This window comes from Rhinolophus sinicus, chromosome 2 (assembly GCF_057876585.1).
Source record: "Rhinolophus sinicus isolate RSI-liver-muscle chromosome 2, RSI-T2T, whole genome shotgun sequence".
NCBI lineage: Eukaryota > Metazoa > Chordata > Mammalia > Chiroptera > Rhinolophidae > Rhinolophus > Rhinolophus sinicus.
In genome coordinates this window covers 103,998,297-104,012,432 of record NC_142502.1, presented here as the reverse complement: position 1 = coordinate 104,012,432, position 14,136 = coordinate 103,998,297, and the positions used below count along the sequence as shown (strand labels likewise).

The window sequence follows — 14,136 nt, the reverse complement described above, 5'->3', positions numbered from 1 at the left end:
GGGATTCAAGATGGCCCTTAAAATTTTTAATAAATAAGAACGGAGAGTAGAAGACCATGGGAACAATACAAGTAGAAAGAAGCGTATCACATTTATGGGCACAAGAACTCTGGATTCTGGATATCGGATGGGAGCATCAATCATCCTCTCTTGCTGTGGGGTGTCTCTAGGGCACCCAGTTTTAAGAAAATCAGTTTGCAGAGCCTCAACTTCCAAGTGTTCGCTTTACCAACATTGCTTTCATCTTTCCCAGTTTCACCTTCCATACTTTCAGTAGCAAGGTTCACTATCTTTCAATAATGGACTACCCAAAAGGGTAAATTTCCTGGAACACTAAACAAAGCAACAATGTGAAATGCTAGTGTAGGACTGTGGGTGCTGAGAAAGTGAAAGGCTCAGAAACTGGACAACAAATTCTTTTTGTTTTCAAGTCAGGAGATTTCCCAGTCTTTGTTTTCAAAGGACATAACCACATTGTCAGCTGAAAAAAAATCATTAATGGTATTTTTTTCTTATAATAGATCTCTGTGGTTTTTTGGGCAAACAACTCAGAGTTAGATGCCATTGGTATATCAAAACCCTCAATTCCCACCTACTTATTATGTGAACAAGTTTTCTCAGCTTAAAAATGAAAAAAATAGGACTAGAATTGATGTTGAATGAAGTCTCATTCTAACAACAAGTAATATTCAACTATGAACATATGAACTACCTGGGGGGAAAAAGTAGCCCATGCATTTCATTTCCAATGTATTTTGTGTTTATGTTTGATATTTATAAAAATCATAATATTTATGATGTTTTGCTCAACTGGGTGTTACTAATATTTGTAACAGCCACTCAAACCAGAAGAAAATTTCTCACAGCTTTATAGTTGCATGAAATTTTTAAAAATTTAGTTTCAACTTATATACATATTTTGGATGCAGAGCTGTGTGATATGGTGATCAATAAAATACTTTTAAGCATAAAAACATGTGACATTAAGATTAGATTATTGAGAGGTAAGTGGAGTGGAAATAGCAAGTACAAGGAGAAAAAGAGACAATGTAAAATTTTTAATTGCAAAAGAAGGGCTTGTTCATGTATTAAAATGGATAACGGTGAACATCAAATCACTATGGGATTTGAGTATTATTCAATATATTTAAAAAGGTAATATGGCAGTTTTATATTAAAATGTCAATATTTATTAAATAGTAGAAGTTACATATATCCTCTGCAACTATTGTTTTAAACTTATGATAAAAAAATATTAGATGTCACTTTAAAAATGTGAAGGAGCTGCATAGTTCTTATAAATTCTTTTAGGAGTAGAGGGGCAAACAATTTTGAAGGTACTACCATGAAGGACCTGTAACTAGAAAGGTAGAATGAGGCCTGACTATAGACATTCTTGGAAGCTAGGTAGAGTTTAGACTGGAGGTGGCAAGCCAACCTCTAAGCCTCAGTTTCCTCACCTGTAAATGAGTCCATTCTAGGTTTTTGAATGTTCTATTGATGGGACACAGGGAGGCATAGCTGAAGTTTGAGACAGTGAAAGAAACATCACCCTGAGGCCTGAAAGCAATCCACATTGGGACTGGCAGGAAAAGCTGTCAGTTCATCTTGGGGGACATTCTTTGGGCGCAGGAGAAGATATTTCCCAGTCTTTTAATTCCAGGGTTAGCAAATTACTCCTGTCTTTTTCAACATCATGGGTAAAGCAGAGTGTATACAATCTCTGATGTCTTCAGAAATACCCGTAAACTGGGGGCCATGAAAAGTACAGCCATTGTGGTCTCAGGTCATCCCTCTGTGGCTTGTGTATCGTGTTTCCCTGAAAATAAGACCTAGCTGGACCATCAGCTCTAATGTGTCTTTTGGAGCAAAAATTAATATAAGACCCGGTCTTATTTTAATATAAGACCAGGTATAATATAATATAATATAATATAATATAATATAATATAATACTGGGTCTTATATTAATTTTTGCTCCAAAAGACGCATTAGAGCTGATGGTCCGGCTGGGTCTTATTTTCAGACGAACACAGATGAGTAGGAATGACTGGCTAGAGAGCAAGAGGCTTGTGGCAAACTGTTGCCAGGACATGCAAGGTGCCTCCTCCTCAAACGCAGTGTCTGCCCAGATGAAAGTTGCCTCTCTGGCCCCTGCTGTAGGTGAGAGGAGGAGGAGGAGGAATGCCAAGGAGGCCCCCACCTGCGCCAGCTGTGGCGCCTGAAATGGCTGTGGAGGAGGTCAGACTCTATTTCAAAACCGATCTGGCCTTCTTACTGCACATTTTAAATTATTGTTCAGTTATATTGTAATTGGGCATCAGAGCAGGTTTTTGTAGCTGAAATCTCGGGTGGGTCTGGAAAATGTTGCAGAGACTTGGTAGGGACCAACTTTTCCCACTCTGAGCTGTGCCTGTGGGCATATCTAGTCAAAATGAAGATTCAGGGAAGCTGTATTAGTCTGGGCTTGTGATTCAAAGAACAGAAACTGACAGATTTAAGTAAAAACGGAATTTATTAATAGAGTATAGAGAAGCTCCTTAAATAATTGGGAGGATGAAAGAGCCTGCTTGGAGGCTGTGTAGTGAGGAACAATATCCCAAATCATGGCACACAACAGTTCTTACAGATACTTTGTTTCCATGGCTAATATCATCAATGCTGGATGATGCTCTCACAACTGCTGCTTCTTACAACTGGAAGTCGGGTGGAGCTGCTGCTCTGCCACTTACCTGAATGGATTATGTGCGCTACCCAGTTCTTCATCTTCCCAGCTCCCAGTGCATCTGATTGGTGGAACCTTGGTTATGTGGCTAAGTCTTAGCTACAAAGGATGCTCGTAGCAAATGCCTGACATTTTTAGCTTCTACAGTGTAAGAAGAGTCTAAGGTGGGAGATTCCCCAAATATGGGAAATAGGTGGAAAACTAAGGAAAGCCTTGAAGAGGATGGATATACACAAAACGGCACATTCTGAGGCCAGCAATCTGGGTGGCAAAAGGCACCGTGATCATTTTATATGAAGAACAAGGGATGCTGTAGCTTGAAGAAGAAAAACTATAGAATGGTGTCAAACATCAGAAGGGCTTTTATATGAAAAACAATTTGACTTAGTTTATCTCCAAAGGCTAGAACTAAGACTACTGGGTAGGAACACCGCAGGATATATTATAAATTTTTGCTCAATATAAGGAAGATTTTTATTTTTGTTCTTAAAAAACAAGCCATGTTTCCATGATGAAGAAAAGCCATGCTCAGAATAAAAATATAGAAAGATAAAAACTCACAGAACCACAACCCAGGCACAATTGCTGATAACATTTTAGTGTTTACTTCCACCAGTTTTTTCAAGGCTAATTTTTTGTTTTCCAAACAGTATACATATCTACATATGCTATACATACTATGGGATTCTGCTTTTTCCACTGAATATCAGATCATAACAGTTTCCACTTTTTCACCAAATCTTTGTAGGCATCATTTTTAATAGCTGCCTAATATTCCATCAGGAGCATAGAGCATAACTTGCGTGAATATTTCTGCTGTTGGACAATTATGCTATCTCTAGTTTTTTGTTGCTGTTTTAAACAATGTTGCAACGAGCAATGGAATTATAGAGATAATTCCTAAATCATCTTTGTTTAGATAATCTAAACGTTAAATTTATATTTATTAAATAGAGTATATTAAATGTTACATGCTTTTAAATATAAAAATGAAATGAGGTGGAAATTGTAGTATCTTAATAGTGCTCCCGGAGTTTCTTTTAGGGAGAAAGCTGTCTTTATTAAGGAAATAAGCCTGTTAGGGATAGAAACTGAGATCTAAAGGGCTTGAGTGTTGACAGGAAACCTAGCAATGAAGAGATACAGCTAAGATGTCTCTTTCTGCCTGGGAAGACTGAGGGATTTGTTTTTTCTCCAGAGGGAAGGATAAAGGAGAGAATAGTGGAGCTGGGAGGAGAGGTCGTGATCTGGGAGAAAGCCAGGCTCTAAGGGGTAAAGGGCCAGTTAGAAAAACTCAATTCGGGATGTGAAAATGGCTTTAAAGAACGTCTGTTGTGTGGGTTTAAGCTGTCAGCAATGCATCATTTGACCCTGCCCCAGGGCCCAGAGCATCGTAATGACGTCTATGCCCCTGAATGCTTCATGTGGGAAGAGGTGTGGGCAGTCCTCAGGAAGGGTGGGGTTTCATCTCTAGATTTCTGAACTGTGGGACTACAACAGCCCTGCAGAAGCAGGAGTCTAGAAGCAGAGAGATTTAGGAGGATATGAATTCCCAGAAATTTGCAGAAATCTTAGGGAAGGCTTTGATCTCCACAATCCATCCTTACTTCAATCTCAAAGGGAAAAGAGTTTGACTTCTGAATTACAAAAGTAATGCATATTCATTTTAAAAAGTAGAAGAAAAAAAAAGCAGAAAGAAAAAAAAATCACTCATACCAACCAGATATCTGAGGGTGTGGCCTGAGGAGTGTATGCAAGAGGGAGGGGTAATCTTTGCTTTAAAGATGATGGAGAGAGGAAGTTACCCATTGGTCCTGTGAGTCAAGTTTTGTTCATCGCCAGATGACAAACTCTGCTTCTTCCACCAGACTGCCTCCCTGATATACCTTTTTATGGTATATCTGAAAGGATCTGTTGGGATAACAGGTCCTTTCCAGGTCGTGAAGACCTGGGTTAAGAAGGCAAGAACGGAATTTCCTACAACAGTAGGGAGGATGCTCCCCATTCAGGTGGGCAAGCGTATTAGATAAGTACATAGGAAAATAGGTAAGAAGTCCAGAACCATAAATTTCTAGTTGCAGAAGGCTCTCGAGGCAGGAAAGTTCTTTTATTAAAATTATAGGCAGCACAGTCTCCAGGCAGTGGAGTCTGGTCTGAAGACTCGGGTTCTATTGCTTCTTACAGCAAGGCACGCTCACTGGAGGATGAGGGGGCTGTACAAATGATTTCTAGTCCCTTCCAGCTTTAAATTCCCTTTTGTGATACGTGCCCGACCTGTTTTACTGGTGGCTCGCGCTCCCTTTCGGCTCCTCTCTCAGCTGTCGCGCCCAGATTCCGCACCAGAGGGCGCTGCAGGCAGGTCCCGGGCTGCTTGCAGTGGGCGGTGTGGCAGAATTAGAGGAGCCTCCAGGAGGCGCGGTGATTGGCTGCGGCAGAGGCGGAAGAAGGGGGCGTGGAGAGAGGAGGGGGGAAACCGAGCTGCGCGGTGACGTCACGCTGGTGGGGGCGGGGCCGGGCCGCGCAGCGTGTGACGCCGCGGCCGCCGCCGAGCCAGGGATTAATGGGAAAAGTTTTGGCAGGAGCCGGAGGATCCTGCGGAGCCTGCGGGACGGCGGCGGTGCCTCGGGAGGCTGCCGGGACAGGTCTGTTCGGGTCGGGGGAGGCGGGTAGCCAAGCGTCGGAGGGAAGCGGCGGGCCCGGGCTCAGGCGGCCAACGGAACCTGGGCGCAAGGCCCCGAGGGGAGTGGGGCGGGGGTGTCAGCAGGAGTCCGCGCGCTGAGCGGCTGCGCTTCCCGGCGCTCCGACCCGCGGGTCCGCGGTGGTCTGTTGCTCTCCTGGCGCTCTGCCCCGCTGCCCCGCTGCCCCCAGCCCTTTAGACCTGCATCGCTGTTTGAGCCCGAACCTCAGGCCTCCCCATCCGATTCTGTGACCCCACCTGGGCCTCGTGGCTCCGTCTCCTCCCACTTCTGTGTCCGGAGAGCCAGGTCGCAGGCTCGGGGTTCTCCCCCACTCCCCAACTTTGCCTCCGACCTCTGCCTTCATCTCTCCTCTGGTGTCCCCAAATCCATTGACCTCTACCCAGGGTCTCCTTGGGGATCTTCTCTGTTCACCTGGTAATCCTTGCCTCCTTCCTTCGTCATTCCATCCTTGCCCTCAGTTTTTGCTCTTTTCCCACCCTTGTCCCCTCCTGTCCCCGTTGCCTGGCCCCTCTCAGTATTAGGGCTCCCCATCATCTTCCTCGTGGTATTACTAAGCTTTTCTAGCCCCGTGCCTGCCGTCCCTGTTTACCTAAACCCGTCCTCTGCGGACTCCCACCAGAGGCCCCGATTTTTTACCCTTCTCTCTGATTTCCTTTTTATCACCTTCTGCCCTGCATTCCTGTCACCCACCTCCCCTTCTCTCTCAGTTCCTTGCCTCTGCTTCAGGGAGAAGCATTAGCTCCACACGCTACTGTGCTTTCCCTTGACCTGCAGTTGAAATACCTGTGGGGTGAGGGTGTCCAACCCCTGATTGAAGTAAGGAGCTGAGTGTCTGAGGTAAATAGGTATAGCTCTGTGGCAGAATTTACTAGCGAGTTGCATCAGGGATGATGTCCAATTTGTAGACCATTCTTCTAATCTCCGCTTTAATAATACTTTCCGTTTATGGGTCTGTTGACTTCCAGGAACCCTTGGGAAGAGACTGGCTGCTGAGTTGGGTGTGCGCCAGGCATAGCTGGAGGCCTCATGCAACTCTTTTCCCCTTCCAGGAAGCAGGGCTCTGTGTCTTTCCACTCTGGATGTATCGAACACATTTAAACCATGATGCCCTAGCCTGTCTCTGCCCTCACTCCCACTCTCTACCCTATGCCTAATCCCGAAGAACTAAGAGAAGTCTCCAGACGATATGCCCCAGAGAATGCCTGTGGTCCTCAACCTTTTTCCTCTGTACTGACTCTACTGACTCCAGAACACTTTTTTCCTGTTTGAGTTTTAAGTAGATTGCGGTCCCCATAGCCCTAGGGCTGGTGGGCATCTGTCCCTTTTATTATTGGTGGCTTGAACCAGCTGCTGATTTTCCCTGGTGCATCTTTAACCCCCTGAATGTGTCAGGGCCTCTGATGTTGCTCACTGGACCATTTTCCTTGGGAGCTTAATTTCCTGTGGATCCGAAAGGGAGGCTGACACTGACGTTCTGTTCCCTTTGGCCAGGCAACAACAACATGCTGTGTTAGGTTGGTACCTGCCTCGGCAGCCTGTGGGGCTGCATTAGTTAGGCTAAGTCAGGAACTTGAGTTGCTTCCCGTCACAGAGATCATTCTCTGGGGGCGAGAGAGCCCACCGCCTTCGTGGTGTATTTTGGTATTTAACCTTGTCAGGCAGAAACTTCTTTTCAGATGCCTTCAATTTGAGCTCCTTTATTTGGTGTTGTTCTCTTAGCGAGATCGTCAGGAAGTAGCATGTCCTCTGTTTCTGCTGAATCTGGTCTTGGAGGATTCAGAAAGCATGACCCACTCTCACCTTTAGAAATGAAGGCCTGTTGTTTCACCTGGCTTTGGGTTTCTAGGTCTTGTCTTTAGAGGTTCGTGCTCTCTCTGTCTTTGAGCCAGAATTGGACACAGAACTGGCATCTTTCGGGAGCATTGGTGGAGAGCCAACAGAACCAGCTAGACCAGGCTTTAAAGTTTTGGAATCCTCTTGTGCACTGAGCCTTTCTATGAAAGGAATAGGATCGCGGATGGCTGAGCCAGTCCCCCCTCCACTGACCCCTGAGTCCCCTCCTAAGCAGCCCTGGGAGGGGAATTTGGGCAGAATGGACCAAAAGGGGTCCCTTGTTCCTATAAAAAACATACCTCCCGGGTTAGAATGGGTCATTCTAATGAAGTTGAGGTTGTGTGTTTGGTGGTAATTTAGTCCATTCTTTGACCCACGGACTTTACCTGACTCTTGAGCAGTTTGCTGCTCCTCTGTCTTTCCTCACCTGTCCTCTCCACTGAGGCAGTAGGTGAGAAGGGCTTGAGAAGAGGTCAGGCCCAGTCCTCTTGGAATAGCTTGGGCACCAGCAGCCCTGGCCACACAGCTTGTTGCAGTTTGTCCACTGTCGTTTCCTGTGCGGGTAGTCACGATTGTCAATCACCAAGCTGTCCTTCAGTGATTTTTTACAGAGCCTGGGTCAGCCTGCCTCTCTTTTTCAAAGGTGTGAGCAGACAGGTCTCCAACATTTTCCTACAGATGGTGTAGGCCATCACTTCCTTAGTTTAATGAGCTAAGTTTACTAAACCTCTTGTCTGGCTGCCTTTCTCCCTGCTTCTTCTCCACCACAACTTTCTTCGTTCTTTGGTGTACGCCCCAGACCACTGAGGAAGAATTGCCCTCACTCGGCCTGCCAGCTCCATCTGTGGTCCCTCAGACGCCTTTCCCTAGGACCTGGTGAGAGGACAGCCAGTGTTGGGTGCTGGCCTGGCAGCTCGTAGGACCTGCTTTGGGTAGTAGGGCCTGCAGATGCTGGCATGTCCTGGGACTCTGCAGCTCCTCTCTCTCAGGAGGAGTTGGACCTGTTGTTTCTAAAGGCTTCAGCTGCCAGCTGGGAAGCTAAGTTGGCCCTCCTGGAAGTGCCAGGAGCTGCCCCACTGCCCAGCATTGTCTACGCTGGGAACACTCTTCCGCCGTACACAGCATCTCACAGGATTTTGTCTGTCTTGCCAGGCTCTTGTTTGTGTTGTGTCAGAAGTTCTGTGCATGATGCCTTTTCTGTGCCATGTTGTCCTCGATTGCCCAGTGGCTGCTTCTTGTAGATAGTTTGATGTCCCTGAGCGTTTCTCTGTACCTTTGGACCAAGTGTCAGAGCAGAGCTGGACACTAGCTTGAGTCTGGCAGGGAGGCAGTGGCCCCTCGCATCGGATTTCAGACATGTGGGTCATCTTGCTTGGTAGATGGTTCCTGGCCGTCATAACTCAGAGGCTGGTGACTGGGGTGTGACGCCCGTCCTGTCTCCGCGGGGCTTTGGTCAAGGAATCAAGCATGACTCAGGGCATCTCCATTTATGAGCTGCCACCCGTTGGAGCTGTTGGGCTCCAGCTCCTTCGTCACCTTGCCAGCGCCTTCTGCCCCACCCTGGTACAATCAGCAAAGCCAGTGTCTTCTTACTTGGAAATGAGCAGACTACTTCCAGGATTGGGAAATATTTGCTGACTCAGGCTGAGAATAACACCATCTTGGTATATGTATGTGAGGTACAGCGGAGGGACTGCCTCAGAGAGGAGCCCTGTCTGAGCCCCACTGTTTAACGATAACAATTTAGAGCTGCTTTCCTGACCCCTGGCACCTCTCAGCTAAAGCTATTGGTTTTCTTTCTATCCTGCAGTGTTGCGTGGTGTTTTGGGCATGTACGTGGTACTCACGCAGTGGCTTCTGCTCACCAACAGATGAGGACAGATGCACCGAAGAGGTAATCCCATTTTCCTTACCTAGTTGTTGTTAGAGAACCTCCCAGATTTAGGGTCCTGGCCGAGAATATGCAATAAGTTCCCCAGGGCTTCGCCCAGATCCCAGGAGCCTGTCACAGCACCTGGTGCTCTTCGCTGCACATAGCGGACACTTACTACATAATTATTGCATGTCTATGGCTTACGTAGTATATTTGGGGAGCCCTGAGGTTTTCACCTTTACATCCACTAAAACATAAACTCCACAGTGGCAGGGACTTATTTTGTTTCCTGTTGTGCCTCGGACAGACAGTTCCTGGTACAGAGAAGATGCTAAATGATTATTTGTGTTGAATGAATAAGTATACACTTTCTTCTCTGCCCACAGGGGTGCCGGGCGACAAAGATGGTGTCCACCCTTCTCTTTCATTTATGCAACAAACGTTTTTGAGTGCCTACTATGTGCCAGGCACAGTACTGGCACTTGGGAAATGATGATAGTAAAAAAACAGAATCAGTGCCTCTCTCATGGGTCTATAGTTTGCTGGCATATATAGGAGCTGGGAATAATCCACAGAATTGTTTCTTCCATGTCTGCTGGGGTGGTGGGTCCTCCACCAGAGTCTGCACAATGCTCTGGGCTTCCCACTGCTACTTCCCTGTTCTCAGGACGCCTGGCAGTTTTTATAAACTGTCAGAAGGGGAGCTGCAGGGAACTTGAAGTTCATTGTCTCAAGTATTCGGGAGACTGGGCTACGGTGGGGCCCGGCTGGGGGCCAGGGGAAACATGGGGCTCCTGTCTGATTTGTTTTAATCTCTGAAGTTCAGTGGTTCCAGTAGCTGTTTACAGGCTTCACTTCCCTTCCTCTGCCTTTAACACCCCGTGGGTTTTCCTGTTGCCACATAGGGTGCTGAGCCCCTGTGTCTGTCTGTGGGGATCGGGTTGTTTGTCGGTCTTGCAGGAAGGCCTCAGGCAGGGGCCCCTCCTGTTCGCAAACCCATCCCAAGGCCTTTTCTCTGAAGGAAACGTGAAGGAGGAAGAAGGGGGGTTGGGGAGGCTTCTGAGGTTCCCCGAGCGGGGATGAGGTAGAGGTTTCTCCTGAGCAGGGAGAGTTACTGAGTTGAGTTGATTTGCTACGCCATTTGTTTCAGCAGCAGCAGCCGTGGTGTGTCCCGGGGTCACGTGTCCAGTTCATCCCTGAGCTGGGCTCCCAGTCCTAGCTAGAAGTGTTCTTTCTTAGTTTCCCCAGGCAAAGGTCAGGCTATAGCTTTACCAGATTTTTCAGTGTTAATCTTAAGAAAACCATGGTATTGCCGTCTTCGTCTTTCCTATCTGAGGCACTTTTGTGGGCCAGGGGCTGTGACACATATTTCAGACATGGTCTTTGGCTGCCCTCACGCCCCAAGTGTGTGGAACCTAGTTGGGGAGAGAAGACATGTGCACAAAGATATTTTTAAAAATATTAGCAAGCTGGTAGCTACTGAGAACATGGTGCTGTACAGGATACTCTCTTAGGCAAGCAAGTCCTCACAGGATTGGCTTTGTCCCTGAAGAAGCTGCATTTCTGACTGGGCCTTGAAAGTTGGTTCATTTTGAAGTCAACTTTAGAATATTGTAAAACAGTGATTCTCAAACTTTTTGGCCTCAAAACCCCTTTACACTCTTAAAAAGAATTAACGACCCCAAGAACTTTTGTTTACCAAGTTAGAAATTAAAACAAGAATTTAAAAAAGTTACTAATTTATTAATTGTTTTAATATAATAATAATAAACCCATTACATTTATCATAAATTACATTTTTAATGAAAAGCAGCTATTTTTCAAAACAAAAATTTAATTTGTGAGGAGTGATATTGTTTTACATTTTTGCTAATCTCTTTTAATGTCTGGTTTAATAGAAGGTAGCTGGGTTCTCATAACTACTTTTTTGTTCAGTATCTTAAAATATGTTTTATTTGAAGGATATGAAGAAATTCTGGTTTCACACAGATATGTAGCTGAGAAAGAGAGGGGTATTTTAGTGTTTTGCAGTAATCGTGGCTATTCTTTGGTGCGATACCAAACCTTGGCAAGTGATAATTTAATCTTTAAGGTCAGTTGGAATGTGGAGTCTAAAGCCTTATCAACAAACTTTTCATGCTTTGTGACATTAAAATCCTTTTGTCAGGGGCCGGCTGGGTGGCTCAGGTGGTTGGAGCTCCGTCCTCCTAACGCTTAGGTTGGTGGTTCGATTCAAACATGGGCCAGTGAACTGCGCCCTTTACAGTTAAGATTGTGAACAACGGTTCTCCCTGGAGCTGGGCTGCCGCGGGCTGCCATGAGTGGCCGGTGGCCATTGTGGGCGGCTGGCATGAGCTGCTATGAGCAGCTGACTGAGGACCAGGGACCTACTGCTTCGGGGTGGCGGAGGGGGGGCGCAAGGCCAGCATGGGTTAGGGAGCTGTGTCCTACACAACTACACTGAGAAACAACGGTTTGAACCAGAGTGGGGGCAGGGAGGCAGAAAAGGAGGGGGGAATCCATTTGTCCGTCCTACACTTTGAATTGGTCATTGGTTCACTGAGGTATAGAGATCTTCTAAATGTTGACGTTTCATTTTACAACGTCAGTAAATCATATTCATTTATATCACCTCAGATCTCATCAAAAAAGTCTTCAAATATTGAGAAACTGTCAGGATCACGGTGATAGATACAAGTTTTCTGTAATTTCTCTTAAAAGCTTGAGTTTTTTTAAATTTATTTTTTTATTTCAGGTGTACAAAACAACATAGTGATTAGACATCTATATACCTCACAAAGTAATAACCCCAATAAGCCTATTACCCATCTGACACTGTACATAGTTATTACGATATTATTGACTACGTTGTACTGTGTATCTCTGTGACTATTTTTTTAAATTATAATTGATCAGGTGTACAGCATAGTGGTTAGACATTTATATAATTATGAAGTGATTTCCCCCCCTAAGCCTAGTACCCATCTGACACTATACAGAGTTTTTATAATATAATATTATTGACTGTATTCCCCATACTGGACTTTACATCCCATGACTTTTGTAACTACCAATTTGTACTTCTTAATCCCTTCACCTCTCTCACCCAGACCCCAACACCCCTCCCATCTAGTAACCATAGTTTGTTCTCTGTATGTATATATGGGTCTGTTTCTGTTTTGTTTGTTCATTTACTTTGTTCTTTAGATTCTACATGTAAGTGAGATCATGTGGTATTTGTCTTTCTCAGACTGACTTATTTCAGCATAATACCCTCTAGGTCCCTCTGTGTTACCACAAATGGTAAGATTTTATTCTTTTTTTATGACTGAGTAATATTTTATTGTATATATGTACCACAATTTCTTTATCCAGTTGTCTATTGATGGGCATTTTGGTTGTTTCCATATCTTGCCTATTGTAAATAGCGCTGCAGTGAATATAAGGGTGCATATATCTTTTTGAATTAGTGTTTTGGATTTCTCTGGAAAAAGCTTGATTTTTATCATTGGTAACATACTGCCAGGTTTTTTTTCTTGAAGTGACAGTCTCACTTCATTTTTAAGAAAAAGTTTATCAAATACCCAAGTCTAATTAATTATAATTTGTCTGTTCATCTTTTCTTTCAAGAAAAAATTGTTTTTCATGAAAAAAAATGGCTAGTTTAGCTTGCAACTCAAACAATTGCACAAATCTTTCTTCTTGAGACAATCCTGTAACTCTTATTTTGTTACACAGAATATGTAAAAAACGTGAAATTGGCACTTTCTTATCTTTAATGGTTCTGTGGGTTGACTGGGCTCAGCTGAGCAGTCCTCACTTGGGGGCTCTCATGTTGCTGTAGTCAAATGGAGGCTGGGGTGGGAGTCGTCCGAAGGCTCAGCTAGGCTGGACGTCCACACTGGCTCACTCACGTGGCTGGCCCTTATGCTGGCTGTTGACTATAGGGCCTGCATGTGGCCTCTCCATGTGCCTTGGGCTTCTCACAGCATGTCAGCTGGATTCTGAGCAGAAATATCTCAAGAATGAGTGTACTGAGAGATATAGGCATAAATGGCAAGGTTTCTCATGACCTAGGTTTAGAAGTCACACAGTGTCACTTCCTCTGTATTTTCTTGATCACGGGACCTGTTCAGATTCTGGGAGAGGACTACACAAAGGTGTGAATGCTAAGAGGCATGGTTCATTGGGAGGGAGAGAGGCCTCCTTGGAGACCACTGACTACTTCTCAGCATCCCTTATGTGAGGTAACTTGGCCTGCATGTGAATACTGTGTTTCCCCGAAAATAAGACCTAGCCAGACAATCAGCTCTAATGCGTCTTTTGGAGCAAAAATTAATATAAGACCTGGTCTTATATAAGACATGGTCATATAGTAAAATAAGACCCGGTATTATGTTGTAGTATATTATATTATATTATATTATATTATATTATATTATATTATATTATATTATATTATACCTGGTATTATATTATAGTAAAATAAGATAGGGTCTTATATTAATTTTTGCTCCAAAAGACGCTTTAGAGTTGATTATCTGGCTAGGTCTTATTTTTGGGGAAACACGGTACCTCTAGGAGAAAAGTTTGTCTTCTCATGATTTTTATTCCTGGAAACCATTGTTAGGAAATTTCTAGTGGGTTGATAGAGGCTATTGAATGCTAGGTGAAGGAATTTGCATTTTATGTTTGGGCAGTGGGTATCCACTGATGGTTTTGAAGCAAGGAGTGATTGTGTTAATATTGCAAAAGGCTGTATTGAATGGAGAAAGAATGGAGGTAGAGAGGTTAGGTAGTAATTTAAGTGTTAGGGATATTCTGCCTTATATTAAATCTGAATTTCTCTGGTTGCTGTTAAAATCGCTGATTTTGATCTATCTACTTAATCACAGATTAAGTACTGAGAGCATGAGTGGAGTAGCCCTGACCCCCATCCCCATTATTTAGGGATGCTGATACTCAGGAGAGATGAAAAGATTCACAAAAATTAAAAGGCAACTAAA

At 44.5% G+C, this 14,136-nt stretch overlaps 1 protein-coding gene across 1 annotated transcript in view; it reads left to right on the top strand.

Moving 5' to 3' along the window:
• Positions 1-5,227: 5,227 nt before the first annotated feature.
• The window catches only part of PPARD (peroxisome proliferator activated receptor delta), a 75,324-nt gene continuing 66,415 nt past the window's right edge, over positions 5,228-14,136 (top strand). The window contains exons 1-2 of the mRNA XM_019738811.3: positions 5,228-5,367; positions 9,068-9,151. The gene's annotated coding sequence lies outside the window, so the exon portion shown is untranslated. The remainder of the gene's footprint in view (positions 5,368-9,067; positions 9,152-14,136) is intronic.